The sequence below is a fragment of the Lissotriton helveticus genome, chromosome 3_1, assembly GCF_964261635.1.
Source record: "Lissotriton helveticus chromosome 3_1, aLisHel1.1, whole genome shotgun sequence".
Lineage (NCBI taxonomy): Eukaryota > Metazoa > Chordata > Amphibia > Caudata > Salamandridae > Lissotriton > Lissotriton helveticus.
The window spans coordinates 1,083,807,375-1,083,823,644 of NC_136061.1; the positions used below are offsets into that span (position 1 = coordinate 1,083,807,375).

General features: G+C 43.8%; 1 long non-coding RNA gene across 2 annotated transcripts in view; it reads left to right on the forward strand.

The window, feature by feature from the left end:
• The window catches only part of LOC144824870 (uncharacterized), a 261,419-nt gene that overhangs the window by 110,923 nt on the left and 134,226 nt on the right, over positions 1-16,270 (forward strand). For both annotated transcript variants that reach the window (XR_013609158.1, XR_013609157.1), the window contains one exon: positions 12,949-13,120. This is a non-coding gene — a long non-coding RNA (uncharacterized LOC144824870). The remainder of the gene's footprint in view (positions 1-12,948; positions 13,121-16,270) is intronic.

Here is a 16,270-nt window from a genome sequence, read left to right on the forward strand (position 1 = left end):
ATGTCTGGAGTCCGAGCTGTAAGCTTGGCTGTGCGATCTGCTAGATCATTACCTTGAGAGATAATGTCAGTAACTTTCGTGTGTGCCTTGCATTTCATGATAGCGATAGATGTCGGTAAATGTATTGCATCTAACAGAGCTTGAATAAGGAGACCATGCTGAATCTTGGTTCCATGAGAAGTCATGAAACCTCTCTCCTGCCAGAGCACTCCAAAGTCGTGTACGACTCCAAATGCGTAGCGTGAATCTGTGTAAACATTAACTTTCAGGTTCTTGGCGTGTATGCAGGCTTGTGTCAGAGCAACTAGCTCTGCTGCTTGAGCGGACAGGGTGTCAATGCGGTGTGTCTCAATAACTTCAGTGTCAGTAGTCACTGCATACGCGGCGACTAATTCTCCTGTACTAGTTCTCATACATGAACCATCCACATAAAGTGTCAGGTCGGGATCTGGTAATGGAATATCTGTCAGATCTTGTCTTGGCTTTGTCATGATGTTAACTACTTCCACACAGTCATGTGTGTCAGAATTCGAAGTAACTGACGGTAACAGTGTAGCAGGATTTAAAACGTTGCAGCGTCTGATTTCTATATGTGGCTGAAACAGTGTCAATTCATAACCTGTTAAACGTGCAATTGTCAAGTGCTGGGTCTGTGTTCGATTTAAAAGAACTTCCACGGAGTGTGGGACTTGTACTGTCAGGGAGTGTCCTAATACTATGGAATCACTTTGTCTGATAGCAAGTGCTGTGGCTGCAACTGACTTGAGGCACGCAGGCAGAGCCTGGGCTACAGGATCTAATGTGCTCGAAAAATAAGCACAGGGCTTGTACTGTCCTGCTTGATCTTGTGTGAGGACAGATAATGCTGTACCTTCGCGTTCTGTGACGAAAAGTGTAAAAGGCTTACTGTAGTTTGGTGTAGCTAGAACTGGAGCTTGGCATAAAGCTTTCTTTAACTCATTGAAGCTAAGTGTATGTTCAGATGTCCAAGGGAGGACAGTCGGTACGGCTGCCTCCTGTGTCGTTAACTGTATCAGTGGCTTGGCTAGAAATGCATACTGAGGAATCCATTGTCGGCAATAAGAAGTGAGGCCAATAAAAGCACGTACCTCCTTCTGGGTCTTGGGCTGAGGAAGACTCGCTATTAACTGGATACGGTCAGGTGTCAACTGCCTACCCCTCTTGGACAGTAAGTGTCCTAAGTAGACCACTTGCTGGACACAGAATTGAAGCTTCGAAGGGGACACCTTGTGCCCCATCTCGGCTAGGAAATACAGAACCATCAGTGACGCTCGCTCGCAGTCACGTTCAGAACGGGCCGTGATCAATAGATCATCGACATACTGGAGCAGGGCAGTGTCAGTTGGCATGTGAACATTATCAAGTTGTCTCTTAAGTGCTTGACTGTAAATACTAGGGCTTTCTGTGAAACCTTGAGGAGCTCGTGTGAACATATAGCTCCTTCCATTTAAACAGAATCCGAAAAGAAACTGGCTGTCTGGATGAATGGGAACACTGAAAAACGCGTTCTTGAGGTCGATTACAGTAAAGAACATGGCTTCGGAATCAATGGCTGTTAATAGGGAAGAGATATCTGGAACAACTGGGTACTGGGGAATAATACATTTATTAAGTTCTCGGAGATCAATCACTAATCGATATACTGGGGGTGCATTTGGATCAGTACGTTTCATGACTGGAATGATCGGAGAATTGCATACATTGGAGTCAGTTTCTACAACTACTCCTTGAGCGATGAGCTCGTCAATAATTTTGGATAAGGCTGCTACAGCCTCAGGTGGCAATCTGTACTGTCTGATTCGTGGTAACACTACACCTGGCTTGAGAGTCACACGATGGGGTGTGATTTGCATAAAGCCAACATCAGTTGGACCTTGCGCCCATAAATGCGGCGGAACATTGGACAATCTGGGATCAAAATCTCGTAATACATAGTGACCCTTAAAGTCACGCAGGAACAGACGTATTCCCTCTGGGGAACAGCATATAACTGCACCTAATTCTTTCAGTGTTTTAATGCCTAATAGATTTTCTGGACATGACTTAGTAAGTAACAGATCAGTAGTACGGGACAATGGACCTACTTCTAGAGTAACTGGCTTTGATATTTCATTTACGATAGGTTTTCCTGAAAATCCAAGGGAAACATTTCTTGAGCCTGAGAGCGGAGCCCCTGGAACTTCGGCGTGGCTAATTGTGGTCCTACTTGCCCCTGTATCAATCAGAAACTTTCTGTCTTTCCCTAATACTTGACTGTGAACATAGGGACCTTCTTGATCTACAGGTATCTCGATGAGAGGCAAGCCTACCTCCCTCTCTAGGCTGTTTCATGAATACGGCTGATACTCTGGATATTCGGACTGTGCATACTGGTACATCTGCTGTGTAACATGCTGTGTTGCAGCGATGGGCTGCGGTGCTGTAACTGTCTGTGGTGCATTCTGTGACTGAGGAGTCTGTGAAACTTGTTCTTGTCTAGGTGGACGTGGTCTTTCTTTAGTCTTACCAGTAGCTATGTTGTGTTTCAGAACTGCACACTCGTTTATAAAATGACCTGGCTGTTTACAATAATTGCAGTTCCCTTTAACGGGAGCTGCAGGATGACTGGCTTGATTCGGACCCCTCTTCTGACTGTCTTGTGGAATAGATTGTGCAACTAGTACTTTCATTTTCGTGTCTTTCATACGCTTTCTCTCGTGTTCTTGTTCTTCCCTGATTCTATTCTGGTGGTATTGGAGCATCTGTAACATCTGGGACGGGGTATTAGCTTGCCAGGTACTTTCGACTTTCAAAACTCGATTTTTAATTGGTGGACTTGAATTCTCGACTAATTTAGTAACAAAAAGGTGAGGGTATGACTCACTACTTGTCTTGAGGCCACTGTTGATGCTAAAACATTTCTCAAATCTAGAATAAAAATCACTAATGTCTTCGTCTTGTTTCTGTTTACAGGCTGAGATTGCATCCCAGTCTTCCTTTTTCGTTGTTAACAATCTGGGTAAGACTTGAATCAATAATTCAGGTAATTCTTTACATTTCGCTCCAAGACCGGTACCTGGTACTCGTGCCTTATCTTCAGCTTCTAGAACTGCCCAATCGATCTTTTTCTCTCCCACCTCCCATTCTTTTTCCTTGAGCTTTTCATACACCCCTGCGGGCAGCAGAACCTTTAACATTTTAATTATATCTGGATACGTGTATTCTCCCATACGGAGCATGTCTTTTAATTCTCGATGGAACCCTGCTGGATCTTTATCGTGACAGGGAATTAATTTTTTCATCTCTAAGAGTTCCATCTTTGTGATCGGGGTGTAAACAAACACTTGTTCTAGTTCGCCACCCGTTCCTCTAACTGGGTGGACTTCTCGTAACGGATTCTGTCTCTCCATGTAAAATGGTTTACTTTCTGGGGGTGAGACATGAACAAAATGCGGGTTCAAAAACGTTCTATATTTGTGACGCTGTTCTAGAATGACACTAATTAAATCGGTACCTAAACCTTTCCATCTATACTGGAGTAACTCGTTCAGGATATCATGTAACGGGCCTGGATCAGAGTGCTGACCCTCCTACAATGTAATGAGGTGCTGGATCATATACATACCCGCCAGTCGTTGCTCGGCTGGGGGCATTTTCAGAAACATTTGTGCCACTATTTCGTCTGGAAAAGTGGTAGAATCAGTAGTCCATCGGACTGCTGATCGGACTAGTTCTTGTTCATGCATAGTACTTAACTCACTGTAACCGATTCTTGATTTCAGAATGTGATCGGTAGCTTGAAATACTTGTTCTAGAGAACCTTGTTCTGGTGCTGGATGATGGAAAGTTGACTTGTGTTCTAGGCGAAAATGGCGATCTGAAAATCTAGCTTTTCCTACATACGCTATTCTGGCGGGATTCTCGTCGTCTACCTCTTCAGTATCAGAGTTACTTTCTTTCTCGCTTACTTGTGCTGCTTTACGCTGTTCGTGTAACTTTATTATTTCTTTACGGATTTTCTTGTACATACTTTCCATAGCACTGATGGTCTTGTGCTTACCCTCGGCTATATTATCACTCCACTTTGTCAGGGTTCTTATTTCGGCTTGATCTTTGGACGGGTAATCTTGTTCTCTTATTAAACAATTAATCAAAAACTTTAGTATCATGAGCTGGATCTCGGCTTTCCTTTGAGACATGACTTCGCCAATGCTTTCTGGATCATCCCCTGTACGGATGAAACGATATATTCTGTCTAGATCTTCTTTCATATTCGGTAGGGTGACTAGATACTCGGCCACCTTTCTTACGCGTAATGAATATAAAACCATATTATCCTCGCCTGGGACTGGATCATAGCCGCATTCATTAAGGGCTTTCCTTATTTCTGCAACAGACTGATATCTGGGCGTACGCTGTGACGCTTGAGCATGTAATTCGACTAACGTTAAGCGCTTGTGTGGCGGCGGGGTCTGAGGAGGACCTCCTCCTGCGGCCCCTAAACTAGAATCGTCAACTGATACTCTTCGTACTAGGGTGGCGGGAAATTGAAATGCAGACTGAACTTGTGTGGCGGGCTGGAGCGGGGGTACCGTAACAGGTACTCCGGTGTCTGGAGGAGCGGGAAGTGCCTGATTTACGGGGACTGGCGGAGTAGTAACAGGATTTGCATATTCTGGGACTGTGTCGTCCAAATAGGACGAGATGAAAATATCAGCTGCGGTCGGTTTGTGACGTAGCTTGGTCGGAACTAATGGTGGCGGAAAGTTACTGGATGCCTCCGGGGTCGCTTTTGGCAAGCCCTCGGCAAGAAGAGGATACATACCCTTAATAAGAGCATGCCTCTGTCTGTCTGACTGTTCGGTTTTAACTCGTTCACCAATCTCGATTAATTCCCTTTCTTGGGCTCGTTCCAAGGATTCTCTACTTAATTCTGACTTTCTGATTTCTTTTTCGGTTCTTTTATGAGATTCTTTGCGCCATAACTCGATGGCATCTTTCTGTGACTGTCTGGCTTTCTTTTTCCATAATGCTTCTTCTACTCTCATGATGCACTCGGCATCCCATGTGCCTGACACAGGCCATCTATACTTTTCCTCTAACTCTTTGGTATACTCTACCCATAAATCTAGATACAATATGGCACTTATGCCATGCTTCTGATACATAAAATGACCTGGACTGTCCCTAGGCGGGACTGGAACTGCTGCTTCCAGCAGACCCTTTCTAGTTTTTAACTGACGTAACTTAGAAAACAAGGGCATGACTGAACTGTAACTGAGACACAATACGTAATTACACAATAAACACGATAATTACTTCACACTCATACCACAACATCAAAATACATGAAGAACATTTAGAATAACAGTTCGAACAGAATACAACCTGGAATACGGAACACAGAATACATGAATTTTCTCGAGAACAGAACTGACTAGAACAGAAACTAGATGCACTGCTGAAACAGTACGAAACTTACCGGTCTCATAAAGAGACACGTCAGAACCCGCATCCACCGAAGTGGACACTTCGTTTGTGGGTCTGTGTACCACCAACCCACGGACCAGAGTCAATTAAATTGACCCTGTCTAGATACTACCCCAGTAACGGTACTCACCGGGCAGCAAGAACGGAAGGCCTCGGACTGGACTGGACTGCTACGACGACGGACGACGAACTTCGGACTTCAGTTACGGGTGGCCCTCCGGATACCTCGGACCTTGGACTCTCGGCTTGGGCTCTGGTCGGGACTCGCCGCGTTCCTCCACCGCCTCGTCTGGATGCTGGACCGCCTCCTCCGTCTCCTCCGTGGGCCTGAGGGATACTTGAAGCAGAAATATCTGCACGTGCACGGTATGGTTCCGTCACGGCTGCAGAGGGTCAGGGGGCCGGCGTGGCTTCACCGGCGCGTGGGGAAAGGGCAAGTCCCTATTCGGGCGCCATTATGTGGTACATAAATAAATAATACCTCTATTTTTTAATGAATAAATGAATAACAGATAGCTCAATAAATAAGAGTCAAGATTCGAGGTAGTAGGAGTTTTGCAGGTTTTAATACAGCATAAGGATAGGAACAGAACAACCTGCACAGGAATAGGATGGCAGCCCCTGGAAGCGCTGCCGGGGTCAGGATCTGGACAAGAAGGCTAGCGTCGTATTTAATAACAGATACATGAGCATATATACATAACGCAAACACATAGCATTACATTGCAATAGGCGTAGCAGTGGGTGGAGCAATAGGCATGACGCGTAGCAGTCGCGAAAGATAAGGGTGAAAAGAGGTGTAACAGGGCGTATACATAGACATGTGATGCAAACGTAACAGAATATGTCATGAATGGGGTGGAAACCATGGAGGGGGCTACCTAAGGAGCCGGGACCTCTAACCTGATGGTGCGCGCAAACTGGCAATGACGTGTTACTAGGAGAAGCTGGGGGCTACGAACTCTGTGCTAGGAGCAGAGACTGAAGTCTAGAGAGTCAGGGCGACATGTACCTAAACAGTATCTAGTATCTGATGTTTAGAGAACATGTTGATAGAATCCAAAAGTTATCGGGGTAAAGGCGAACAGACTCTAAGACTGGAGCATGCATTATTCTACATGTAGTGCGTGATGAAGAATATTAAATGACCATTAAATGCAGTATTTCTCTTACATGGAGACGTAGAGGCTAGACAATGACGGAAACTATTGATGCGATTCAGTAGCTTTAGGAATGCAGAGAAGGAGGGCTGTACTGATAACTGGAATCATAACATACTCTTGGCAGACTCGTAGGCAGAGCCAGGCTGAGCCGGGCACTGCGAGGCAGGAAGTAAGTGAAGGGTCGAGGATACAGGTGGGGGCTGTATCGCTCCTCAGCGAGGCTTTAGGAGACAGGAGCTGAATCTGGCGTCCGGGCCCTTTTGAGGCCTAGAAACGGAGACTTTACAATGGAATAACGTGCACACTGAGAAACGTGGCAACGTAGCTTTACATAGGCCTGATATTCGTAGTATTCACGAGAACTGGAAACTGACATACTAAAGGTGGACACAACTATAATTGCGTCTTTAATCGAACATGGGGAATAACATATGCATATTAATCATGCACATATAACATATGATGGAGGACGCGTAGGGACACAGAACATGGCAAAATTTACTTTTCCACAATATCCACAAAGAACCAAAACAAACTCACCTGATGTGAGTAGCACAAATGGACCAATTCACCACTGCCGACTCTTCAGACCAAACGGTCATATCCAAGGGTTTCTCCGTTAAGGACTCCAGTTGGGATGACCACTGGGTGAGGCACCGTCCGGCAGGACAGGAAGGGCAGCTGCGAGCAAATAATACTCTTAGTGCCGGGATCCCAGAACCGTCAGTCCGACCCGACGATGCCCTCAGCCTCCCCTCCATCGGGGATGGATCAATCACCTGAAGGAGTCCTGTTTGTGCACCTACTGAAGGAAATGCCCCGATTAGGGTCACCCGGGTCACTAATGACCACCTCCCAGCCTTCCATTCCAAATGAAGAGTCGGTAAGGCAGCAGAGAATACAAACCAATAACTGTTTATTAGATACACTCAAAGCGGAGCCCAGTCTACCCAGTCTCTAGGAGTACTGCAGAGGGACTGAAATCCACAAGCATAGAGATACATTATGTAAGTTTCGTAACTGAGCTAAAACAGGCCGATAGTGGAATTTTCCAGGCAGGTCTTGTAAAGCAATGGAATACAAAAAAAACTGTCTCAGCACTTGTATCTTACACAAAGTTGCAAAGTCCAAGTTTGTCCAAGGTTGTTCCAGTCGGGCCCGTCACCAGGCAAGTAGCAGAGGGCATCTATCAAGGGATAAAGGTATGCACTAATATGAACAGTTCATTCATTAGTGAAGCAAAACCTAACATTGCAGAAACAAAACATAACAGAAGTCTTTTCTCAGAAATAGCAAACGATTAGTTTTGATCATGGTTAAAAATAGTTCCTGAATGGAAAATGGTGCAGCGAATGCTAAGTTTACATAGGCAATGCACAAACACTAATATTTCTATTCTAACAACAAACACACCAACACTGGGTGATTTACCTAAATCCTCCAACAACCACGCAATAGTGGTAAACCAGAGTGACACACCCACGTGCAGTCAAACTCACAACACAACGGTCAATCTACAGAACACACTTTGACTGTAAATTTCTCAACTACTACACAAACAGTGGCAAAAGCAAAGAGTGACTAAATCCAAACACTCCTCTGAAAAAACACACAGAACATACAATGTATACTTGTAAAACACAACACCAAAGGTGGGTGAAATCACACTAAATAAAAACAAATTACAATACAATGCACAAGAGTACGCAAAATATGGTTTAGTGCCAATAAACCCAAAATAGGAAAAGTACAGAAAACAGTTCCTGGGGAATGACCTCTCACCCACACCAGAAGAACTCTGGGAATTCCTATGATGAGGGTGTACAGGACCATGAAGCACGAGTTCAGGTAAAGGAAAACGTAGCTGCCACAAATTCCCATCCTCAGGGCAGGTCCAAACCATAAAGCACAGGTGCATTTGATACAAGGGAAATGCCACTGTCACACTCAAACCGCAAGGCAATTCCAATCAATAGAGACCCTGAAAGTTGCTGTCTTGGAAGAGCAAACTGTATGAAAAACAAGACATGCCGAAAACAATGATGAAAAACAAAATGGTGGCATGCTCGGAAGCGCAGTGCCTGGTGGCTCCAGGCGCTTACGTGCACGCAATGTCCTTTAGCAGCTGCATTCCAGAAGACAAACAAGACACGCCAACCTCTCCCGACTCCATCTGGAAATGGAATGTGTACACACGCTGCCAAGAGAAGCATCACATGCCCCAAGGTAATGGTGGCAGCACGCACTAATAGACTGAGATGCCACCCAGTCCACGCACCATAACGGACAAAGTTACTGTGAGAAAACAAAACTCACCACAGACATGACTTCTCTTTGTAAATGTCTCCTTTCTTCACTGAAAATCATGTGGGTTCCTTGCTTAGTGCTTACAGTTCGGCATCACCTAAATCCCTCAGAAACACACACACAGCTGGCTGGATATGTACCGGCAAGTCCTCCCACACAGCAGTTGCAGCAGACCAAACCTAAGCTAATAGGCAGGATCGGATGCAGTAAAAACTACTTACTTCTCCACAGATTTACACCAGGAAGTCCAGGATGACACACACATTCTGACACGCCTGGGTTGGGACCGACCGTTCTAGAGGTCACTGGTGGGGCTCAAAGCTGCCAGACTCGCTATTCCACTCGATTGGTAGTTTCAATAAAGGTTCTTCTTACTGTCGTTTCTATAGACACTAATTTCTTGAAGATCTTGTTTCCATAATTTTTCCACACAACCAGTTACTACAAGCAGGTTTTTCTTTGTCAAATTGTCGTTAAAATGTTGTAATTAGAAAAAAGTATCCAACTCCAGGATAGTTTGAGTAGTATTTATTAAGATGTTATATTCAAGAGTAGAAGTACAGAGAGCCCCATCAGGAGCAGTCTTCCTGCTGCTCAGCCCATACACCAACTGCCAACCTCACTCGTCCAACATTACACAGCATCATCACACACCAACCTTCCACACAACTCCCACACTGGCTCAGCAGCAAGTATAACAATTACATGTTTACACAATAATCAAATACTCAAAAAAGCCTTAGGCATTAAACACAATCTATTAACCATCCTTTCAAAACATCCCGGCAAGTTCAAAATTATCCTTTACAATTTTCAACAATGGTCCTTTACAATGTTTATATCTTTCCCAGTTGCTACATAAATATGCCTAATTCATGCTCAGGCAGAATTGTTTCTCACTGCTTTTTATTTTATGTTCTTGGAAATGCTGCAATCCACATAACGTAGTTTTTGGTTTGGCAATGGGACTGGCTTTTTCTACAAATTTAGATGAGTAATTCTGACGCTTAGGTAACCATGATTTTCGGAGCTGTGTCACTGCGTAGTACAGCTCATATTGTGGAGCACACTGCCCTTCCCTTTCATTGGGGTTGAATCATTTACGCAGGGTCACTCTTTTACTACCTGTCACCCATTATCAGGTCCGATATTAGGCTGTTTAGGTCTGCACAAAAAAGCTTAGGAAAGATCACCAGGAGTGCAGGGAAATGTCATGATAATCTAGGTAGCACCAGCATTATGTGATGGCCACTCTGTTGGCTGAGGGAAGAGGCAGAGAACTCTAGACTTCAGGGAGAGGTGCACACTCGACAAAGTTAAGCCCAGGTTCCCCTGTGAAAGGGCCCCCTGTGCATAGTATACCTCGATTCCCAAGTAGCAGAAAATATCCAGCCACCACTCAAACCCTGCATTTAGGACAGCCTCTCTCTCACCCTTCATGAGCAGACAGAGTTTTGATCCAGCCACAGGTCCTAGGATGCTTGTTTTTGGTCCAAGGAGGACCTGGCCTTGCATCACTTTGTGCTAGACTGTTCCCATGAGAAGCAAGGTTAAGACCGATTTGCATATGGCCAGGTCAAAGCCGGAGTGGCATAGTGTGCAAAAGAACGATGGATTAAACCCAGATCTCCTTACAGGGAGTGAGTGGTTGAAAGGTTTCAGCCCTCGGTCCATCATCTTGTTGTGTTTCCTATGTTTGCCCTAAGGGTCCAAGGGTATGCACAGACATGGGTCCCTTGCTTACAGTGCCATTGGATTCAGGCTAGCCTGGCTGATGGGGGGGTGATACCCTGAAACTGGTCCTAGGATGCTTGTTCCTGGTCCAGGTCATGCCTTGCCTGGCATTTCATGCTGGACTGTTCCCATGACGAGCAGGGTCAAGACTGATTTGCATATGGCTAGGTCTAGACTGGGGTGGCATAGTGAGCAAAAGAATGATGGATTAAACCCAGATATCTTGACTGGGGGTGATTGGTTGAAAAGTTTCAGGACGCTGTCCATCATCTTGTTGTGATTGCGAGGGGGAGGTGATGCCACCAGGGGAGAGTCACTCCAGCAGGTTTCCCAGTTACCTTCCTTTTAAGAAAGCATGCTCAAAGTGTTGGGGTGGGTACGGCTCTCGGACTACCCTGCTTTCGGGGGTCTGTCCCCCAATGCACTGCATTCCAGGCACTGGAGCTGCAGATGGCACTACATTATCAGCCCCCACCATCCAGTTGTCTGCTGCCAACTCTCACATAGAAGGTTTATAACAATCTGATGTTTTACTGCTCCAGCTGGCTCTTCAATAGGAGTTAGAATTTGCTGGTGTGGAGTTTGTTAGCGGTGTCTCCATAATAGTGGGACCAGTGTACATTTAGAGGCTTACTGGACCTTTGTTTCATGTCTCAGAACTCCAGTTGTTATAATTAGTAGGTAGTATTTTCTGTCTGCCCTAGATTCCAGATTGCTTACATATGCTCTCACACTGAACAACTGTCTAAAAGCTACTTTACCTGTGCGTAGCTTCATTGTCATGAACAAGACATGCCATGGATAAAAGCATTTTTTTAAAATATGTTTTAATGGGAAAGTAGGCTCCAAGGGTCAGTTGGGTTACCTCTTGTGTGGCTACAGGAACACCAAAGCCTTGCAAGAGGTTTTGTGTATGGAGGGACCAGTGTCCAGTTGCAATTGGAAGAGAAATGGGCTGCACTTAAGGTCTTTGATGAAGGGAGCCCTGATTCCTAAGAACTATTCATGAGGTTCTGGGAGCCGTAATTGTTTCCAGAAGGACCTATTGTAAAATATCTTGATAATGTGGACTTGGAGAAACCTTTTGGATTTGCAGACCTCTAGGGGACCAGAACCAACCACCCAAGTCATTCTACACTAGACGTGATCTCGCTGGGCAAGAAAATCAGGTTGATTCTGCTCACAGCTTTTTACCACCTTAAAATCCAGTTCAGGGGAACTCTTGCTGCAAGCCTATCTGACTTTGGGGCAACCTTGCTGGATATAGCCTGCTGCCTTGACCTGCTAGGGGAAACCAAGATCCAGAAAGAGACTAAGGGCCTGATTACAACGGAGTTGGATTGGCATCTGAGTCTGAAGACCTCTACCGGCATTGCTACATTGGGAAATAAAAGGGAAAAAGGATTATGCCCCGAATTTGTAGAGTTACACATGCTGGGCTAGACTTTTGCAAACTTCATCACTTTAAAAAAATAAAACGTAATAATAAATCATGGGTAATGATGTATGAAGTAATCTCGAATTGTTATAATGGAAACTCAGGAGGATGACAACTCTGGGAGCAGTTGAATATTAAATGATAGTCACATACCACTAATTGAAGTTTGAGTTTTTTCCATCTGAAAACTGTGTGTGAAGCATTTGGTGAAGGGGTATTCATCAAATGTTTCCTACAAGGTTTTAGGGATGCGAGAGATGTTATCTATTGAGACTTTTCAGGAACAATGATGTGTTAATTTATGTGGACACCTCCAAGAAATCTTTCTCTCTTGATTCTAATTGCTGGATTATCAACGATATTGGTTTGTGCCATAGATGGTAGACAGTCCTAATTCTAAAACTCTTTAAAGTCACAACAGTGAAACCAATATTTACTTTCTATGCTCAGTCTTCTTTGCAAAATGAATTGCTCGAGTCATTCACAAGCAATTTCTCCACTAGGTTTAAGCAGATTATAACCATGTTCTAGGCTAGGTTTTATACAAGTGTTTCAACTAAGCCCAAGGGAGCCATTTTTTTCTCGATAGCTCTAGCCCTACGTGACCTCATGGGTAGAGGGATGCCATATTTTTTACTTCACCAGAACATTTTATATACTGGTTCAACAAAGAAAGTGTATGACAATGGCTCAATGCGGTGATCTTTCAGATAATATTAATATTATGAATCTCACTGGGATACATCTGAAATGTTAATGAGAATAAAAATAGCTTTATTGTAGTGTGTTAACAGTAACGATTTGATTTGATTGCAGGAGAGTTATGGATGTGTTCATGGCCCCCTTCTGCAATATATACATTTGTATGGAGATCATTTTCAGGAGATATGTGTTGAGGACATGCCTGCCATGTACAATACCTTTGCCACAGTAGGGTATATTATGAGAATGTCATGGACAAATCATCAGCTACAAAAATATTGTAAAGGTAGGTATTTAAAGGTAAGGTGTATATATATCTATATATATCTATATCTATATATCTATATATTCACTTAAAAAACCATAGGTTTCAGGCCTTATATAGTTAGGAATTAGCATTTAAAAAACCATTGAAATTGCTCCTATACAGTTAGTTGTACTAACTATATTTCACGCACCCGCAATCCACTGCTGATGATGTCACTTATTACATCATTCATGACATGGTCAGTGACATCACTGATGACATCACTGATGACATCTCAAATGACATCACTGATGACATCACTGATGACATCTCATTTGACATCACTGATGACATCACTGATGACATCATCCAGTGACTGTGTGTTTCTGTAAAGTTTAAATATGTTTTACATATTGAAGAATGAGTGGATGTATAAGTGTCTGGATGAAGGATTTAGTAGGTGCGTGACTGACTGTATGAGTGAGTGATTAAATGTGTCTTACTAAATGCATGGGTTAGTGACTAAACTGTCTGAATGTGTGCATCAGTATGTCTGTTGTTGTGTAAGGTGCTGCATGTGTTGATCAGTAGCTATATGAGTGGCTATATGGGTTATTGATTGGTTGCCCAAGTATTTGAATGGGAGACTGCGTGTGTGTGTGGGTGGCTGGGAGGTGTGTGACTCTGTGCATAGATGTGTGAGCAGTTGATTCACTAGGTGTATGAGTTCAAGAGTGCATGTGGAAACAGCTATATGGGCGGTTGACTGTGTGCATGGGTGTGTTGGTGAGTGAATGGATATCTCAGTGCTACATGTCCAAGTAAGTACATATGTAAAACACAGTGCATGTGAGAGTTGGCATATATAAATGACTATACATGAGAGCCAGTGAATGTGCGAGTGGCTATATGGATCATTGTATACTTGTATCAGTGATTGTATAAGAGAGTAAGTATGTGTTAGTATATGTTTGAATAAGTAAGGTGTTGTGTGTATAACTGTATAGTTGAGGAAATGGAAGTGTGATTGATTCTTTGCATTACTGACTAGGTGTGTGAGTAACTCCATGAATGAGTGGCAGTGTGTGAATGTCTGTATAGGTGTATGAGTGCATATGATAGTGTTGTATTGATGAGTGACTGTATGTATGAGTGATTCTATGGGTGAATGAGTGAATGTGTGTGTAGACCTAGGAATCAGTGAGTGCGTATGTAGTAACTGGTATTGGTGTGTCAATAGTTTCAAAAATGGTAGTCTGTATTTAACACTGGGTGTATCAAAGGTTATATTAGAGTGTAAGGAGGTGCATCGTATTATCACATGAATTATATCATCAGTGATGTGATCTGTGATGTCAAATGAGATGTCATCAGTGATGTCATTTGAGATGTCATCAGTGATGTCATCAGTGATGTCACTGACCATGTCATGAATGATGTAATATGTGACATCATCAGCAGTGGATTGCGGGTGCGCGAAATATAGTTAGTACAACTAACTATATAGGAGCAATTTCAATGGTTTTTTAAATGCTAATTCCTAACTATATAAGTCCTGAAACCTATGGTTTTTTAAGTGAATTTGCAAGGTTTTTTAAATGCTAATTCCTAACTATATAAGGCTTGAAACCTATGGTTTTTTCAGTGAATTTGCAAGGTTTTTTAAATGCTAATTCCTAACTATATCAGGCGTGAAACCTATATTTTTTTTCAATGAATTTCAAAGGTTTTGTAAATGCTAATTCTATTAGCGGATAACGTTTATATATGTTATTATCCTTCTGGGACCACCTGAGCAGCCATCTTGTTTCTCAGGAGAAGTGAGGCACAAGAGAGCACAAAACAAGAGTGGAAAACGCGAAAAGGGGGCAGGGTTGAGACCCCCTGACCCCCTAGCCCTTCTCAGAGGTCCCAGAAGGACCACCAAGTCGCGGGGTACGCGCACAGTACGCGTACCGTACACATACGGTGCGCGTACCCCGCGATTTCTTTTTTTATTTTTGCCCTTGGGGGTCCTTTTGGGACCCCCTGAGAAGGGCTAGAGGGTTGGGGGGTCTCTACCCTGCCCCCTTTTCGTTTTTTCCACTCTTGTTTTGGGCTCTCTTGTGCCTCAGTTCTCCTGAAAAACAAGATGGTGGCCAACACTTCCTGGTTTGGACAGTTTGGAATGTTGACAGTCGACTGCCAGCCAATAAGATACTCGTTCGTGCCCGTAAGGGCACGTACGCGTACCGTACGCGTACCGTACGCCTACGGTGAGCGCATATAGATATATAATTTGCTCAAATTCAATTTTCTCAACAACTACTGGAGGGATTTTCACCAAATATAGAAAAGTCACTACTGCATACCTGTCCCTACCATTTTGGCAAGTTTGGTGTAATTCCGTTCAGCCGTTCGGGCTGTAGCCGTGTCTAAAGGTCCCATAGAAAATGCCATTTGAAAAATTTCAAATTCAATTTTCTCAAGAACTACTGGAGGGATTTTCACCAATCATAGCAAAGGCACATCTGCATACCAGGCCCTACCATTTTGCCAAGTTTGGTGTAATTCCATTCAGCCGTTTGGGCTGTAGCCGTGTCTAAAGGTCCCTATGGAAATTAACATGGGGAAAACACATATTGGGACCCCCCCCTTTCGGCCCCTGCTTGACGAATCCCCCTGAAACTTTCAGGGAAGGAGCAGAGCGGAGCTGGCCAAAATTCTGGAAAATTACACACAGATTCCTCAATCGGCGCCAAAGTTATTCCCAATAGAATGTTGAGCGCATATAGATATATAATTTGCTCAAATTCAAATTCTCAACAACTACTGGAGGGATTTTCACCAAATATAGAAAAGGCACTACTGCATACCTGTCCCTACCATTTTGCCAAGTTTGGTATAATTCCGTTCAGCCGTTCGGGCTGTAGCCGTGTCTAAAGGTCCAATAGAAAATGCCATTTGAAAAATTTCAAATTCAATTTTCTCAAGAACTGCTGGGGGGATTTTCACCAAACATAGCAAAGGCACATCTGCATACCAGACCCTACCATTTTGCCAAGTTTGGTGTAATTCTGTTCAGCCGTTCGAGCTGTAGCCTTGTCAGAATTTCCCTAGGGAAATTACCATGGGGAAAACACGTTTAGGGACCCCCCTTTTTTCTTGGCCCCCGCTTGACGAATCCCCCCGAAACTTCCAGGGAAGGAG